The sequence below is a fragment of the Physeter macrocephalus genome, chromosome 2 (assembly GCF_002837175.3).
Source record: "Physeter macrocephalus isolate SW-GA chromosome 2, ASM283717v5, whole genome shotgun sequence".
NCBI classification, from domain to species: domain Eukaryota; kingdom Metazoa; phylum Chordata; class Mammalia; order Artiodactyla; family Physeteridae; genus Physeter; species Physeter macrocephalus.
In genome coordinates, this window is record NC_041215.1 from 51,551,634 (window position 1) to 51,570,553 (window position 18,920).

At 38.6% G+C, this 18,920-nt stretch overlaps 1 protein-coding gene and 1 long non-coding RNA gene across 6 annotated transcripts in view; both read right to left on the minus strand.

Moving 5' to 3' along the window:
- ZEB2 (zinc finger E-box binding homeobox 2) overlaps positions 1-18,920 on the minus strand; it is a 126,947-nt gene that overhangs the window by 90,267 nt on the left and 17,760 nt on the right. The window lies entirely within an intron of this gene.
- Positions 5,266-11,651, minus strand: LOC114484026 (uncharacterized). 2 transcript variants are annotated; one of them, XR_008618472.1, is made up of 4 exons: positions 10,418-11,651; positions 9,586-9,696; positions 9,130-9,198; positions 5,266-8,843 (listed from the first exon to the last, which is right to left on the minus strand). It is a non-coding gene; the product is annotated as an uncharacterized lncRNA (long non-coding RNA). The 2 variants fall into 2 exon arrangements; XR_003676487.1 differs by having other exon boundaries at positions 9,586-11,651.

The window sequence follows — 18,920 nt, forward strand, 5'->3', positions numbered from 1 at the left end:
CCGGCAGTCTTCTCTGGTCCCTGGCATGCCTTTCCTGACTCATTTCACTTTCCACCTCCGCCTACCATGGCGTCTCACCTCATTCTACTTTCCACACATGCCATCTTGCCCTTTTATATCATTTCTCTTCCTACCTCTCGAAATCTAAAGATTTCTCTAATTTCTATTCTTTCCTCTTAACCGTGTTAATTGCCTTTCTTGTAATCCAAATTTGTTGAACTTCACAGAGTTTTCTGATTAGAATTTATTTTCCTTTCAGCTTGTGAATTCCTAAAAACATCCCTCTCTATGTTTCCATATTTATCACCTTCCCCTCTCCTCCAGTCTGCTCAGATTTCTGGCCTAGAGGTTTTTCTTCCACACTTCCTAATTGTTGCTTCCTCTTTAGTATTTCCCATTGCTCTCCTACCTCTGTCCTAAAGGGATTCACTTCTCAAATTACTAGGCAGTCTTCTTTTATTTATGCTATATTTCTTCTCATCTCTCTATAATCTCTTTTTTCAATTGTTCTGTCTTCTACTTCTTTACGGTTAAACTCTCCTTAGCACCTTATTTTTCCATGAACTTCTACCTGCCTAGTTCGTGATTTTTTTTTGCCCCTTCCCCATCTCTCTGTATTATTATTTCATTGTAAAACTTTAATCTTAAATTATTTCCTACACTATCCATACATTGTGTTTTTATATATGTGTTAGCTTTCCTTAATACAAATCCAGCACTCACTTAAGAATACTGGACTTCCCTGGTGGTTAAGAATCCGCCTGCCAATGCAGGGGACACGGGTTCGATCCCTGGTCCGGGAAGATCCCACATGCCGTGGAGCAGCTGGGCCCGTGTGCCACAACTACTGAGCCCACCAGCCACAACTACTAAAGCCCGCATGTCCTAGAGCCCGCGTGCCACAACAAGAGAAGCCATCGCAATGAGAAGCCCGCGCACCACAACGAAGTGTAGCCCCCGCTAGCCACATCTAGAGAAAGCCCGCATGCAGCAACGAAGACCCAACTCAGCCAAATATAAATAAATAAATAAATAAATAAATAAGAAGGAACACCATTATTTAAAAAAAAAATAATACCTACCAAAAAGATTCTTCATTTAACTTGGACAGTATTGAGAGAATTCTACTTATTTATGAGAGAAAAAAAAAATCATTGTTCAGGTAAGTATCTACCTCGTAGAATTACTGTGAAGATCAAATGAGATACTTCTGTCAAGGCATTTGTACAATGTTAAACACTCGAAAATCATTAGTTTTAAGTGTTATCCTTTGTGTTCAAACTGGATATATCTGGAAATAGGGTTTATAAAAGTATGACGCTCTAAACTGATGTAATTTCGTTACTTTAGAAGAAGACTGAATGTAGGCCAACGTAATTTGCTTGCAGTAACATGAACAGAAAAAGTTCATAAATCTAATATTCGAGTAGAAGATTGGAGATGCTAGTTTAGTGGTAGATGTGAAAAAATGCTATGTTAACTGAAGGAAGGTCTATATTATTTGCTTTGGGTTAATTTATAAAATACTCATATAGTTTTCTGGGTAGACAGTAGTCAGAAGCCAAACCCTTCCTGTGTCTACCTTAAAGGCCACCTTTTCTGAGTTCCACCTTCCTCCCATCATCAGATTTCAAAGTAAGTGTTTGTCCCCAATGGGGCTGATTTGTTTGACCATTTCCAACCTTTATGTGATACTTATTGTATAGACAAATACCTTAGCATTCTGCTGTGGGTACAGAAACCACTAAGGATTCAGTATTTTTTGTATAGTGAAGCGAATCTGATGTGGAATAATAGAAGTCAAGGTGGTACGGAGTTTCACAGAGGATCAGGGTCACACACCAAATATCTACACAGACCAAGCAGGTGAGGGAGGGGAGCTGGTTCTTCCAAAGGGGATCCAGAGTAATTCCCTCATGGTCTTTCCATGCATCTGTGTGAGCCAGAGATGTCACATCTCTTCAGTTCTCCAGAGGTGCTGGAAATCTGACTCTTTGAGTGACGTTGCCCAATTTTAAAATATTGGCAACCAATTCAAATGTGTTTAAAATACTTTGTGAGCCAAACCAAACACATCTGTCAGCCACCAGTTTGCAACCTGCATCCAATCCCTACATTTTACAACCAGGGATATGAGGCCCAGAGAGGTTAAGGGACGTGCCATGGCCAGGCTGTGACCGGATGGCAGGGCTGGGGGGCCAGAAACCCGAGTTTCCTGAACCAGGTCCAGGACTCTTCTCATTATACCGGGTTGTGATCCCAGAACTCCAAAGAGCAAGCAGCTTGCTGGAATGGAAACCAATGGAAGACAGGTGGCCTCATCAGGAATGGCTCCTTCTTTACTTTTCCCACCCCAAACTCTTCCTGATTGCCATTGCTGCTGCTTGTGAAGGTAAATGTGCTGAAGGTAGATGTTGACAAAGGGGCCAGGAGGATAGACTTATTTTTTTTTTTTTCAACATCTTTATTGGAGTATAATTGCTCTCCAATGGTGCGTTAGCTTCTAGGATAAACTTTTCAATTCCTTCCTGGCAATTCTCCTGCCATCTCCTCCACAGACTCTCTACCACCGTCTCTTTCTTCTCACCACCCCCTCGACTGGGCGAGGACGGCTTACTTCGCAATGGGACTGCAGTGGGAACCCACTTCCTGACAAGCTCATGTCAATACCAGGTGAAACATCTTCTGAGCTCTCTGTACAGGAATTATGAAAATACCTCACCTGAAAAGCAACTCTCCAATCTTTCTAAAAACACGTAGAAGCAGTAAAACCAAAGAGTCTTGAGTTCAGAACATATGGCTCCATCGTCCAATAACTCACCGTGTAAGCACACTGAATTTTCTGATTCTAGCCCATTTCACTCTTGGCATATACAACCACTGTAACCTGACACTTCAGAGGAGAGAATCATTTAGCCTAAAAATAAGACATCATCTCAGATTGGATCTTGGGAGAAAACTATCAACAAAAACAACAACAAAATTTACATTCAAAACAGCATCCTGTCCCTGATTTGGAGTCAGAAGTCTAGGGTTCAAATCCTGTTCTGCCAGCTCTGTTTCCATTTCTACCCAATGAAGAAAGCCTACGGGTGAGGATAGTTGAATTCTCTGGTTTCTTCCAAGTTCGAAAAATATATGAACGCTCTCTAGGGAAAATATTTTGGAAAATTAAACACAAATGTCAGATTATACAATGATTTTAAAACAGAAAGGTATGTATATACATATACGCTAATTAGTATTATCATTTAATTCCAAATATTGGAACACTGGGTTTGGCAATTTCGAAACCAAAATATCTGGTAGGATCTTTTTTAAAAAAAAAATTGATAGATTTGGACCATATGACTATGTATCCTCACTTACCTATGCCAGCGTTTGGATAAATAGAAAAAAATTAAATACATAGAGAACTAATCAATTGGGGTATTCCTTTATGATGTAAATTGTTTCAAGAAACCATAAAATCAGTTATCTAGCATTGCCTTCTCTCTTATTTTCCTTTTCCTCTCAGCTTAAGAAAGTAAAAATGAAATCAATAATTTAAGCTGTCGCCCTCCCAAAGAGGAGAAAAATATTTTTGAGTCAGTGTTATTTTCCAAAACCTCTGAGTTTTTTAGGCTTTAATTTGCCCCTCACTGACATCTATCTTTACCTTATGATGTAAGGGGTACTTCAGATGAACCTAGAGTCTCACTGAGGTACCCCATCTGAGTTTACAAAACTTTTACAGTTGGCTCAATTGGCTCAAAAGGACACGAAAAAAACCCAGCAAACAATTAAAAGACCTATTCTTGAAAGGATTCCTTTCTTGTATTCATACCTCTCCTCTGACTAAACCTTTCATATTGATCACAAAATTGTAATTTTTTTACCTCTTTTTGGTCTACAGGAAAAATAGGTATTTCAATAAGCATGGAGAAAGAACACATCAAATAAGATATTAAAAGATTTTTTTGAAAGAAAGACTATTTTTCTCAATTACATTTTTATAAGAGAATGGCCATTCGAGTGGAACTTAGCAATTCACTTTACCCACTCATTTCCACGTGTATTCTTTTTAAAACTAAATCTACCTTGATCATGGTTTTGATTACGAATCCCGAAAACAATTATGGAAATGATCTTTAATATAATAATATATTTTACTGAATGTCTCAGCTTTTTCATTCCAAACAACTGAAACAGAGACAATTCCTTACATGTTGAAATGTGTAATTATCATGTATCCAAAAGGGAGGGTGTAATTTTCACATCTGATTACAAGGGAAGGGTGTAAGTGAAGCTGCCTGGGTAAACTTAACACTTGTTTACAAAGAGCACTACCTTTGATATTAAAAACTCAAAACACTGAGAAAAATCAGGAGTAACATGCACAAAACTAAACAAAAACCTAAGTATTTTTCTTGGCCCTGCTACACAAATAAAGTCATTTTTTCTGACCCTGTACTGGTCGACTTATTTCTGATGATTTTTGAGACTCTAGTATCATTTTGCAGGCTTCTTGGTGACTGTACTGTTAAGGGTTAGGAAGCTCAAGCACTATATTTAATTCAAAAGGAAACTTCAAATTCATATTATTCTTTTAAAACTACATGGTCAAGCCTACTAAAACATATTTAGTTATCTATTTAGCTTTTAAACTAGAGAATGATTTCCATCTCCACAGATCATACTTTCCTAAACACAATCATTGCTTGCAAGATATGTATTTTTGATGTTTTTATCTCCTTTTTTTTTTAACTTCTGATTTACCTTTGATAAGATCAACTTCTGCTCATGTGAACACATGCTTTGGACATGTAGGAAGAGATAATATCAAAGAAAGCCAGAGCTGTGATGGTAGCTATCACTTAGCAAGAAGATTAAAGATAGATGCAAGATCACACAACAGGTAGGAAAAAACTGTCCTAATAGCCAACACATATTAAGAACAATTTTGAATGACATGTAATTATGATTGCTAAGTAATTGTGCTTGTTTTTGAAAAGCTTAAAAAGATTGACATTGAATATTAAGGATACTTAATATTCCTATTGCATTTCATAAAACAGGCAAGAAAGGGAAATATAGAGAAGGAAAAAAAGAAAGGTTAAGAAACTGATTTAGGAATAGAAGATAAAAAACATTTTCACGCTAAAAGAAGCCTACTAAAAGCATATTTAGTTCTCTATTTCGCTTTATGATTACATAGAAAGCAATGAATTTGTTAGAAAGCTATTAAGTTATATAGGTTTTGCAAATGCAGTGCTAATGGGAAGGCTGATTTTTGGTATATTTTAGAAATTAGAGGGTTTTTTTGATAATTTGCCAAACCAAATCTGACAAGCAAGAAGTTTGAAAAAGGATACAAGCTACCAAATGATTAAGATTTCTGAATAATTACAACTAAATAAAAAGTTACTCTGTGAAAAAGATTCAGGCTTCTCATTCCTAAACTGACACTGCCTAAAGCATTTCAGCAATAGTCGGAGCTTAACTTTTATATGATCTTAGCTTTTTTCGTCTTTACAGAGGATTTCACTGTGAGTCTTACATTCTGCTTTCCATTAAATCAAAAAGCAAAACACCTGACATGCATCTCCTTTCTCCCCTACTTCAGTGGGCGTGCCTGAGCCCTTGCTTGACCATAGGGCTGCGTGAAAGGGGCGGAGGTTGTAGCTTCCAGGTAGCTTAGAGGCCTATCCACCACAACACATCCATGTCCGCAGCACCAATCAATGCTTGGCGCACAGCACATTTTTCACTGTGTTGTTAGAGTACATTTGCTTATATTTTGCACAATTTTAATTTAACCATATTGATCAAACCGAACACTCAATAAGACCCTAGGCACCGGAGGCTTATTAAAAAGAGTCAACATGAAGCAAGTAAGCAAGGAAGTAATGGAAACTGTTTGGAGATTTAAATACAGTGGAACCCACTTAAATAAATACCTGTTAATGAAGTAAATCTATTAAATGAATTTATTTTCTCTGAACCAAATCAAAACACATAGAGTAATACTCAAGGGAACCTTTAAATGAATACTGCTTAAATGAATAAGCATCTTAAATGGACGTGCCTCTCTGGAAAGGCAAATAGGATTTTCATGTTCTCTAAGGTTCATTAAAGCAAGAAGATCCATGTTGACTTTTTTGGGGACATATTGTCATTTTTTGGAATTAAGCACAAAAAATTCCTTAAGTAACATTATTTAAATAATATAAATATTATTTTTCTCAAGGCTAATTGCTCGTGTGTGTGTGTGTGTGTGTGTGTGTGTGTCTGCCTGTCTCTGTCTGTGGTGTGCATTGGGCTCATATGGGACAGACCCCTGAAACAATTGACTGTGTTCATTTCTCCAGCAGCTTATCTATGGCAAGTAAAGACAGAAAAATATGTTGAATTTCTATCCGCCTCCCACAATCCTATGTCACAGAGAAATGGACCAGCTACTTTTAACAGATAATTTATTTGCCTCTTTGGAAAGTTCTATTATCTCTCCAGCATGGTTGAAACGCATGATTAAAAGAATCAACCCCTTTACCCTAATGGTGATTTGTAATAAGAGGCTCATTGGCACATTCAGGGTGCTCAAAATAATGTTTTAAAAGGCATAAAGGCATTCTTTTGTGGTAAAAAACAAGTAACATGTCATCTACCCTATTAACAAATTTTTTGTTGTACAGTACAGGATTGTTCACTCTGTGTGTATTGTTGTACTTACACAAATGCTTTCTAACATAAAATTCATGTAGGACCACATCTTCAACTGATCAGGTCTCTCTTTTCTCAGAGGGTTTGACCTACAGTGGTATGTTATTATAATAAAAGAAAAAACGCAGCACACAATGAAGTCTTAAAGTAATAATACCTTTAAAAAATACAGTGGGCACACAATCCGCAGCGATGTTTTTCAGGCCCCCTTTATCTAGTATTGCCTTTAGAGGGCCTTGTTTATTCATTTCTTCCCCCTGGCCTAATAAAAGATATTAGCTCCTTTCCCTAAGCAAAAACACTCCTATCATGAATCAGGCAACTAGTGGGAGACTGCTGGCCAGGTTTCACCCCACTAAAATTCTAATCTATACTTTGTCTTTTAGAATTAAGGAGAAAACGCGTATCAGCAGAATCTCCTCTCTACTTTATTTCATTTATAAATTACGAGAATGATGCTATTATATATTATTAATTTCTGCTGTTCTCCAACTCTGCTGCAGCAGTGAGCTGCGGATGTTGGAGCGGTGTAATTATGTTCTAGTAGGGTAGCCATCCGTTTCCTTTCAAAAATTTACAGGATTCTTAATCACGCTGCTCATTTGGGTGCGCGGCAGCGAGGATGGCGAAACACAAACAGGGCACGTTCGTTTACATAGGAACACCTGCTTAGCATGATAGCAGATGTCAGTCAGTAAGCAGAACACAAAAGGAAAAAATATCAACAAGAGCAAACTTGCACCATTTTGACTTGGTGTGGGGAAATCTTTTCAGGAGTGATGGTAGCAGTGGGCATTCCTTCTAAAACACAAACAGAGTCTCTGAAATTCCCAAGTCTTGTCTGTGGTTAACATGTGGTCAGAGAGAAAGGGCATTTGCTCTCTTGTTGCGTTCCGGTACTGACTCTGACTCTCTTTATTATTTGGGGGAATTACTAAAACTACCCTGCCTCAGTTTCCTGATCAGTAAGCATACAAGGGGTTGGATATTCTATATAAAAACCTAGTTCCTTGAAGGTGTTTGTCATTAGAAGCAATATAATGGTGACAGCATGGCTCTCACCAGACCCAGTTCAAATCTCACTGTCACTCAGCAGTTGTGTGACATCAGTCAAGTTATTTAACCTTGCTACGGTTTCCTGATTTGTAACGTCTGCTGAGAAAACTAAGTGAGATAATGTATACAAAATGCCTGCCACATAGTGAGGATATACTAAATGGTGGCTATATTATTATTATTACTCTCATCTTCATTATCATTATCTTATTTTGATCCTTGCAGAACCTTTCCTACCCAACATGTTATTTATTAAAAGTCTGGAATGACAGCCAACTGAAATCTCTTGCAGAGATCATCATAAACTATATTTTTGATGTGTATAGTTCTGTAAGCTTATTATAATGATACCTACTACCGTTATTTTATAGTTAGATAGCCTGTCATCATTTCCACAACATTTTCTGGGATTTATTTCTCAACCATAAGAAAGGTTTTCTGGGCTGCACCCTGCCTGAAAAGAGCCTCCGTGAAAGCGAAGTGCTTTCTAGAACGTCGACACAGTAAAATGAAGCTACAGAAAGGAAAAAGTTAGATGCTCATCACCTTCACGTGCTCAGCCCACCCTGACAACTTTTGTACAAGTCTTCGAAGGACTTTTCAGATGACTCTGGTATTTTCCCTTCTCGCCTTTTCCCCAAAATGGTTAAAATTCAAGACGGAAAATAGCGATCACACACGGGCAATGACTAATTTTCCTAAGGAATTTTAGTATTCGGAATGTGTCTGCTTGTGCAGGCCCGTGCGTTAAAGGCTCCCTGAGTATGCATTGACTTGATACCCAATAATGGCTGCTGAGGAGCCGTTATGTAATGCCGTGTCAATGATCCGTGCATTGAGGACTCCCTGAGTACGCATTGACACCACAGACCGGAACGGCTCAGAAGAAGCCGTTATGGTCTATCATGCCAACGATGTGCAGATATTGGCAGGGCCTCTGGCCCTTCCGTGGAAGCGATGAAGTCTCTGAAGGAACCAGTGTGGGCACCATGTGGGCGACATCGGCGAGCTCATGACAGCTCCATTTTCCCTCCCTCTGGGGTTTACTGCCAAAAAGTCAGCTTGGAAAAGTTGTCCAATAACTTCTGTGGTCCCACGTTACATCACCAAAACAGAAAAAAGAGTTAAAGATATTCTTGCCGTTCAGCCTTAAGTTTCTTTCCAGAGAAAGAAACTGATAACTGTTAACAGCAAAAGGAGGGGTAAAAGTAAAGGTAAAATTTTTTCATAGTTTCCTAAGTTTTCGATTATAAATCTCACTTTTCTGCTTTATGAATTTCATATCATACGTGGACATGGTACTGGGCAGACTTTTTGTGGTGGTGGTGATTTTCTGAGATTGAAATATTTAATCCATGCAAAGAAAAATACCTTTTTTATATGTCCTCAGCAGTTGAATAGGTACTCAAAACTCGGCATATAGGAAACGGTTCAGAAAGCCTTGGGAAGAGAAGTGCAAGTTCAAGAATAAAGTTTGGATTCACACATGCTTTACCAACTTAAGGCAGTAATTAATTCACTTATGGTATTTACATGCCCCTCTTCAGATACTTATGGAGAACATGGGAATTTTAAATTCACAATTCAGTGCAAAATTTAAAATGATCTTCATTAGAATTTGAAGCTATACTCTAAACTGCTTTATATACTACCAACAGGGAGCCTCATTATGTAGTACTATATTTGGACTACCTTCTTTACATTTTGTAGCTGTAGATTTGAATGTATTTCTGGTATGCTTAAGCAGAAGCAAACAAAGTGTTTTAATCTGTTCTATTAACTAACTAATCCCCATAGCTGCATGGCAAACACATAAAGTCAAGAGACCTTGGCGCATCTTTTTTTCTGCTGTCTTCAAAGGATCATAGAAGAAGAGAGATCTGAGATACTCAAGCACAGAATGGTAGCCAAGCCTTGCAGAAGTACCAAAGTGGTTTGCTAAAAAGGATGGTGGGAACAAAGAAACAGTCAGATTAGGCAGAAAATAGTTAGAATGATTGTGATTCTAAGTACAGAAGGTACTTCCACATGCTCATTTCCTTGAATAGAAAACAGTCCAATTCTCATAATGATTTTTGGAAGTGAGGTAAGATGTCCACCATTGGTGTGTATTAAATGTTGACTGACTTAATGCCTGACAGAAGAGCAAGGGGGGAAACTCACTAAATACTAATCCAAAGTAGATACTCAAGAGACACACTGAAGAGTGGAGGGTTAGGACAGATCATCAAATACCTAGCATGTGTTTGATACTTCTACCTATTACCAATAATTCTTTACAACAATCCTGTAACATAAGTATTATGAGAAATGGAGACACAGTTAGGTTGAGCGACTTGCTTCTGGCTGCATGGCTGGTATGAAGTAGAAACCAATTTGAGGCCAGATGTTCAAAGCCTCGCCTCTACCGGGCACCCACACTGCCTCTCTGTCTGCCTCCCTGACTCACTCTTAAAGGTGTCATTGCGAAAGGCGGAAAGCCAGTTGATTTAAATATAAACTAAATGAAAAGAAAAGAAAAATATCCCAAGTATTCAAAATGGCATAGCTGTCACTAAGTGAAGTTCAAGACATTGTTAACTGGGTGGTAGGGAGTCTAATGTAAATTATCAAAAGCTTTTTTCTAGATATTATAATATACACTAAATGTTTAATGTACCTGCTGTATTCATTATCAGAAGATAGTTGAGTAGAATGGATTCGTCTTCGTATCAAGTACAGCCTCCCTTTAACAAAATGATTTTTGCGTTCCATGAGCTGAGCTAGTCACTGGTGACAGAGAGATGAACAAGACTGTCCTCAAGGCATTTATACATTTGTGAGAAGACAAACAGGAATCAGATATTGTAAGTGCTGTGATAAAGGTCACCTCAGAATATATTCTTTGAGAAAATTTTTAAAGAGGGCATTGTTCCTATAAAGAAAAAGTACCATGTCTATTTCCTGGAAATGCAGAGGTGTAAGGCCATGCCAACCACTGCGACTGTTTCTTTTCCTTTTTTGTTTTTTAACACTCCCTAAAGAATTGAAGAGGAATGAATAACTCAGCTTAAGGTTATTGTTTCCTCTTTTCAAGAATGTTTTGGCATGACCCAGAAACTGAGGTACCTCTATCATAGAATTCCTGGCAGCCTGATTAGTCACACCTTGAAAGAGTCATAAGCAGAATGTATTGAGTGTCTTCTAGGCTTCAGATACTGCCCTTCAATTTTTGTTCAAGACCCCAATGATCCTATAAAATAAATACTGGACCCCATTTTAAACATTATGAATTGAAGCTCAGAGAGGTTAAGAAATATACTCAGGGCCACATGAGAGTAACTGGCAGAATTCGGACACAGATTTGTTTGTGTCTGAATGCTCCATTCTTTTCATGGTATTGAATTCCTCATTCCCTAGGGAGAGAGGAGAGCTGGACGCCATTCCTTGTAAGTGAATGGATCTAAGCATGTTCTTGGAGCAGGAGTCTTGGGGAGGGGAGATGTGAGTATGAAATAGCAGAGCAGTTCACTTTCGAGGTAGGAGTAGGCAGCACACAGTAGGTATGTGAAAGTAAGTATTGCTTCACCTACAAGTGGACCAGTTAATAGCTTCTAAATTTCATCCTTAGTTGTGTAAGCTCTTTGGGACCTTAAAAAAATATCTTGAATTCACATCCCATGCACGTCTCTTATGGCTGTTGTCCAAATCCTATTATCTGGGAACTTAATTTAAAATAGCTTGGTCTTTTTGAATTGTCAAAAACTCTAATAAAACAGGAATATTTCATACTTGCACAGACCAAATTCTGTGGGACATCCAAAGCTTAGCTCTTAAATTATGTTCTTAGATCAGTGAAGAGGTAAAATCTACACTTTATTGAAAAGCACAATGCAGACATGAATTCTAATGAATCCTTGACTGTATGCAAGCAATGTGAGAGTCACTATTCTGCTTATTAACTATATCTATTGTTATACTTTAATTGTAATAATAAGTCCATTTTAATGGACTGGTTAGGTTGAAAACTGAGAAAAAGCTAAATTATTGTTTTTTGACAACGTAAATTAATTTCTGGAAAGGTAGAAATCTTTAAGTTCATGTCCTTAAATTCTAAGCCCTTTAAGAAAGGTAGACAATGTGGGACTACCACAGCTGCAATTTTTTTTAAAAGGCTACTGTTCCTTTAATGCCCAGCTGGTTCTGAGATGTAATAAAATTGACATATTGATTCCTTTGAATTTACAAATGCCTGTTTCATAAACTCCATCTCCAAAGCCTAGGCATCTTTAGAGCACTGTCATTTTTTTTCTCCAAATGGATCAATTATGTGCCCACGTAATCCTGTTACCTGTGAAATCCATGCATACTTCTCCCATTTGCTGCAGTTCCCAGGCGGACAAACTTGCATTATGTACGCATAAACAAACAGCGCATTTTCCTGATATTAGAGATTGTTTTCAAAGTGAAAGGCAATCTCTTGGGTCCTTTACTCACAAAAAAAAAAAAAAAAAAAAGAGAGAGAGAGAGAGAGAGAGAAAGAAAGAGAAAAAGAAAAACTGGGTGCCCGTTTCTTCAAGCAACCTCAGTATACATATATATATATATATATATACACACACACACACACACACACACAAACATGTATGTATATATATTTATGTATATATACATTTATAGTAACTACTTACAATCCCTAACAATTCATTTAAATAGTATGGTTTTGCTATGCTCAGTCCTTTCGCTGATCCAAGGAAGTAAATTTTTCGTTTTAGTTAAACTAGTTCATGAAGGTTTATCACATTTTTTGTATTGCTATCTTTTCTCCTTTGCTGATAATTAGTTATTTAAGGGCAAATCATCCCCAAGACACCTTGAAGAAATTGAGAAATGAAAACCCAAGGTGAATTAGGTTATGAAGTTTGCAGTCATTTTATAGTGAGCAAAGTTCTCAGTATCTTTCACTGTAGCACTTGACACTCACCGGCTCTGAGTCTTCCTTAAACACACAGAGAGTCCTTTATTGAAACAACTGTAGAAAACACAAAGATTCTGCTTCTACTACATTAGGAGAGAAACGCCTCAGTGAACTAGGTCGTTCCCATGTCTTAAATCTGTAACAGCAAATTGTCTTCCCCCACCAGCCCATTTCCATGTTCACGTGTGGACACCCTCACCAGTACAAACACATAAAGAAGGCTTATGTGCCAATGTAGGCACAGACTGTGCCTATAGAATCTCCTGCAAATAACCACCAAGCAAACATGCTTTTGTCTATGTGTGAACTCTCTGTGTGAGCAAAGTACTGTGCACAGAGATATGCATTCTCGCTTCATTCTTTCAGCCTGTGCTGTCTCTGATTTTCCTCACTTCGCTGGGCACCCAGCAGTCCAGCGACACTGCACATGCACTCTACAATTTGTCTTTAAGAGATTCCCCAAATCACAAAACATCTTGTTTGCTGTCCAATGTGCTCCCCCCTATGCAGAAAAGATGGTCTGAAAAATCAGGTTGTGCTGGGAGCCCTGTGGCCTGGCCCACCGCTGCCATTGTGCGGGAGTGGTTTTAAAGATAAATGGCTGCATGTTAACCAGATTTGACATGCTGTACAAAGGCAGCCACCTTTGGTCCCATGACACAGCCAAACAGAAAACACAACAAGCAAGCCTGGCAAAGATGTCCGACATGAATAAAAGCACAACAATTTGTCACATAGTTGTTACAAAATGTTAGCAGCTTTAGGGCCTGCCATGGGATGGCGGAGATAAGGCAGTGTGGAGAATTCGGAAGTTTAAGGACTGGTAAGTCTTAGGCAATGGAAGAGTTAATTCAGAAAAGGGGGAAAAGAGTCATCGCAAAGGGATTATTTTCATTTGCTTCCTCATAAGGCCTTAATGTCATGAATTAAACCAGCAAGGCCAGTGTTCCAGGGTTTACTACACTCTACTGTTTTGAAGGGCTGTCTGTTAACCATCTCTTTCCAAACTCCCAGAGATGTAACACATTCTAGGATCAGTTTCTTGAGGATTAAGAATCATTTTTCGTTTTATATTTTTCAAACTGGCCTAGCGATAAATGAAAGAAGAATTTTGAGGATGAAAAAGTCCATACACCCAACTTAGTCTCATTATTCACCAAGAGAAAAGGAAATCAAGTTGCCTCACTTTAACTCTTTTTCGAGCACTAGGTTTCTTTTTCCAAATGTTTTTCCAGAATTACTTGTAATTCTGGAAATTCTATGATTCCAGTACCATTTAACCATAAACTTTCTTCCTGACTCTGGACTCATGCCCTTTCTAAGCCTTCATTTCCTCATCGGTAAAAAATGTATTGAAATAATAGCATCTCTTTGATAGAATGGTTGTCAGGGCAACATCAGATGACACAGGCAAAATTCTTAGCACAGGTCTCAGCACAGTATAAGTACTCAATAAATGTTAGATAATATTAGCTTTCTTACAGTTGCCAGGGACATTTCACTGAAATACAAATATGATTATGGCATTCTTTAAAAAACGTTTCACGAGCTCACCATCACCTATTTATTGGATAAGAGCCAGAAATATGTGACAGGAGATACTTCTGCTCACAAGCCACCTTTGCATACTCAATTCAAGCTTATCCCTCCTCCAATGCCTGTACTTGCCCTCCTCTCAGCCCAGGATGCCCTTCCCCCACTCCACCGGGGAAATCCGAGTCATGTGACTATCCTCCCTTCAAAAAGCTGCCTCCCCCAGGAAGCCTGCCCTCACCACCTGCTCTCAGATCTAGTTAAGCCATCATCTGCGCTCTCTACTCACTGGATACAAAGTTCCTTATGGCACTCATCACATTTTCTTCACTTCTGGAGGACCCCCTTCCTCACTAGACAGTGAGCTCCTCAGGGGTCCAGGCTCCATCATTCATTTTTTGATTTGCAGCCTCAAGTTCAGTGCCTATACATAGTAGATGCTCAATTAATGCAGGATGAATAAATGCTGCCATTTTTTACTGAAATACCAGAAGCCTAAAAAAGGACCCAGTGGCACACATTTCAATTATTTTTGCAACAAGAAAAAAATTTTTTTTCTTATAATGCAAAGCTCAGATCACCCTTAGGAATGAAGGCGGAAAGAAGCCCTGAGTGGAAAAAGAAAATGTGCGTTTTTCTTCCATGAGCCTGACATCAGCTTCAAAGAGGTACTGCTTCTAGCAATGGCAGAATGAAGCACGTAAGCTCATATGGCAAACTTTGAAAAGAAAAAGGACTTAAAAAAAACAAATTTCTGGCCAATCTAGTGCCGGCATAGCCCTATAGTTCAGACCTTTTCTGAGGATCCCGATGACTCTGTAAGAGAATGGAGACGATACTTGGGAGATGAGCTATAAAAGACATTGTCCTTGTCAATGGTCTGATGTAACACAGGTGAAAATTCCCATGTAAAGAACTCCACGCTGCCCTGCAAGCTTACAGAGGACTACGAACTAAACGTAAAGAGGTAAGAAGATTTCTACTGCAAATTTTTCAAGGGGTAGGGCCTGAAGCTCTCTTGACATCTGTGATTCTCTAACCTTTGTGACCCCTTGTAAACTCAGAACCAGCACAGCCCGGAGCACGTCATAGTCCCTCCCTCCCCTGTCCCAGCACTCTCCTGAAACTTGAGGCAAGTCCCATGTGGCTGCAGATCTTATGTTCACAGGTCCTGAAGGGAATCCAGGAAGCCATTCTTTGACGAAATATGCACTCTTCCTCACTGAAGGTGAACTGACTGCGGGAAGATGAAATCACCCTAATCACAGTTAGTGGGGAGCAGGAGTTGGTGAAAGAGAGGGATCTTGAAGTTAACTGGTAACCTTTCCGTTTCCTCCATTTATAGGTCTCATTTTATTTCTACTTGTAATATTAAATGGGAAACTAAATATTAAACGATTTAAATACGGGAGAAATGAGGGCATGCCATTCACTCAGTCTAAACTGCACAGTTCATCTGTATCCTAAAACTGATGGGGGTAGACCCGATAACAGGCCTAAAATCAGAGGATGGTAAGATACCGTCAGAGAAACAGACTGGTCCTTAGTTTTTGTCTCTCTCCCAAAAATGTCAGGATTACCCAAAGAATATCTTCAGAGTGAAATGACTGATTTCTGCCCCGAACAGCAAAGAACCAGGCAGAATATTTTACATGAGAGAATCTGATTATCAGATTGATCTGTAACAGTTAACTAAGCATATTCTTAGGATAAGCTTTATATGGAGTCATCATTTTGCAGAGTGCCAAATACAGGAAGAGAACGCTTAAAAAGTCCCAAGAAGTCTCTTTAAGAAGCCAGATACTATAACCCCATATTCTTTTCGATTAATGATTAAAACACCTTAAATTCATATTGCTCAGCTGATGAAGATAAGCACATGAAAGTTAAATTTCTTCTATTAAAAGCAGATTTTTATAACTCTCTAGTTCTTCCTTAAACTTAAGAAATAGAACCTCAAGTATTTATTGGATTGGTTAGGAGTCCTTACGTCTGTACTACCTGTTCCGTGGAAAATTTCCCTCCAGGTCTCCATCTCACCGACGGCAGCAATAGGCAGCAAACCCAATCCACGTTAGTCAGAACTTCAGGTGGACGATTCAGACCCTTGTAACAATTTTAGACTTGCAATTGGTGTTGTGACGTTTCTTAATCTAGGTCTAAAATATGTGCAGCATTGCTTTTAGAAAGTAAAAAAACTGGTGGATCTTGCCATCCATGGCAGCATTTGTTCAGCATTTGGTACAAACGGGAGGAAAAAAGATACAGAATGCATGGATTGATTTTCAAATTACCTCAATATTTTGAAAACATTTTCACCTGCATGCTGAGAATGCTAAGAATGGCAAGGAAGGCAATGTGCATTTGCACAGCCTCCACTGCATTCATTTATAAATTACCTCATCACTGACTGAAATTAACACTGATTCTTACAGGCAATTTCTCAATTTCCAATGCTAATTACGTTTTTTTTACTTTTAAATTCTGTACCACCTGTTTTGGGCAAGACATCTTAGGCAGCGCGACCGCATTTAATCACAATTTTAATTAACCGCCCTGTAGATGTGAAAAAGAAGCAATTATAATGTAGATGAATGATGATTTTTCTGCATTAAATTGTTTTGTTTCCCTGGTATGTTGATTGTAACACAGCACACAAATACAGTAACTGTACAATTTTTTTCTATTGTAATTTAGTAATTGTTTTTGGAAAACCAGTTTGGGAATGAGTGACTTCATCTGTTTACAAATTGATTGATACTGTTCACTCACTGATTGCTGCAGCGTATATTTTGGTATTGCACAGCCTAGCATAAAATATAATTAGAGATGCACAGGCTTTGCAGCACCATTTTGGAATCTGAAAATCAACTGTAACTGAAGTATGTTTTCCTTGAGCATACTAGTATCAGTTGGGGCTGATGAAATGATAATCAAAACAATGGGCTTTCCAATTCCACCACTAGTAGAAACCCTTGGTTTCAATCTGATAGTCTAATATGGTAAATTTATGAATTACTCTGTACTAGGCCTGGGAGCTGGGGGCTGGCAAGTCTGAAGCTTGCACAACTCACTCAGATCTGTATCAGAAGAAGCATACAAGTGAGGTAAGGAAACAATGATGAAAAAGAAAGAGTCGCTGCTTTGGAAATGGAAGAATGGTTCCCGGCACCCGGGCACAATGCGCTGGTGTGCTGTAGCTCTAGACTATCTCATCTCTACACTGCGATACAGTGAGATCACATTCATGCTCCTGGCTTGCAGATACTGATCATTAAAGCCCTACCTCATTGCAGATAAATTCACAGATCTTATTTACATGAAGCAGAACTTCCTCACTCAGCTAGGAATGGGGTGGGGGAGAAAAAGCAGCCATCAATCTCTGTTTATTTGAAACCTGATGCCGACCAATGGGTAGAAGATCTACGCTTCCTGTTTTCACACGAATCACAAATTCTTTCAGGAACTCCTTATACTAACGTCACACCTACTCTCTATCCCAGGACTAAGTTCTCGGTCAGTGCCCTTCATTGGTATCACAGGGCTGGTGTCTCTTTCAAATCATCCAATGAATAGTTAGCTCTAAAATGTGCTTGCTTGCATGATCCCTGGGCATGCCATTTCTGCTAGCCTGGAAAAAAGGGGAAAAGGCCATGTAAGCAGTTGTGGATGTTCAAAGGAAACTATTTACGAGATCTCTTCATCTTCTACTTTGCTTCTTTTTACACTCCATTCCTTAGAAGATCCTAAACTAGGACAGTTCATTAAAAGGTGAGAAGTCATGTTGGTCCTAGCCATGCATTTGTTATAAAACATGGCGAGGATTATGGCTTCATTTAGAGCAATTTACAGATAGAATGTTATGAGTTAGCACGCCACAGCAGATCATGTTGAGCTGGGGGTTGGAGCAGGAGGACTACTCGATCAACTTCTATTTGTCTGTCTCCTTTATAAACAGCTGCTAACAAAGTTTTCGTAGGAAGCACCAAACCAATGCCAGAATTTACTTCATATATGAAGTAAGAATCTGCCCCATTAATATATTAAAAGGTCTACTCTTTTGCCAGGTGGGAGATTTGCATGTCTAACTCTTGTTGACACCAATGGCGATGGACACAAAAATCTCTCACGAAATTAAAAGAACAGGCCAGAGTATCTGATCTGTGTTGCTAGCAGGGGTGTCTTTTTCATGTATAATATTACACAAAACTAACAATAAAACGTTTTCTTGCCTAGTTACCCCCTACCTGTATCACTGGTTTTGGCTGTGAAAATTATTTGGTATATATGATATTGAGTAAACTACTACCACTACTACTGGAAGAAAAGGCAATTTATTTCAGTTAGTGAAACTGTCGTTGCTAAGAAAGCATGCTTAGGGCAGGTGGAAATTTGTATGTGTTTTACTCTAGAGATTCAATTGCAGATTTTTAGTGCAGTCTCACTGGTTATTAGCAGCAATACTTTCATGCTGCTGCATATTTTTCTCTCCTTTGCCACCTTCCTCAGAACACAGAAGATGCTGTCTTATGAATGGAGGTGAAAATAACCTTGAATATCTCAAATTATAACCTCTTTACATAATGAAAAGGGAGTGTTCTGGCAATAGACTTAAATTTTTTTTTTTTTCCATCAAGTTGTTCCAGCCATCGTGCTTGTTTAGAAGTTTCTG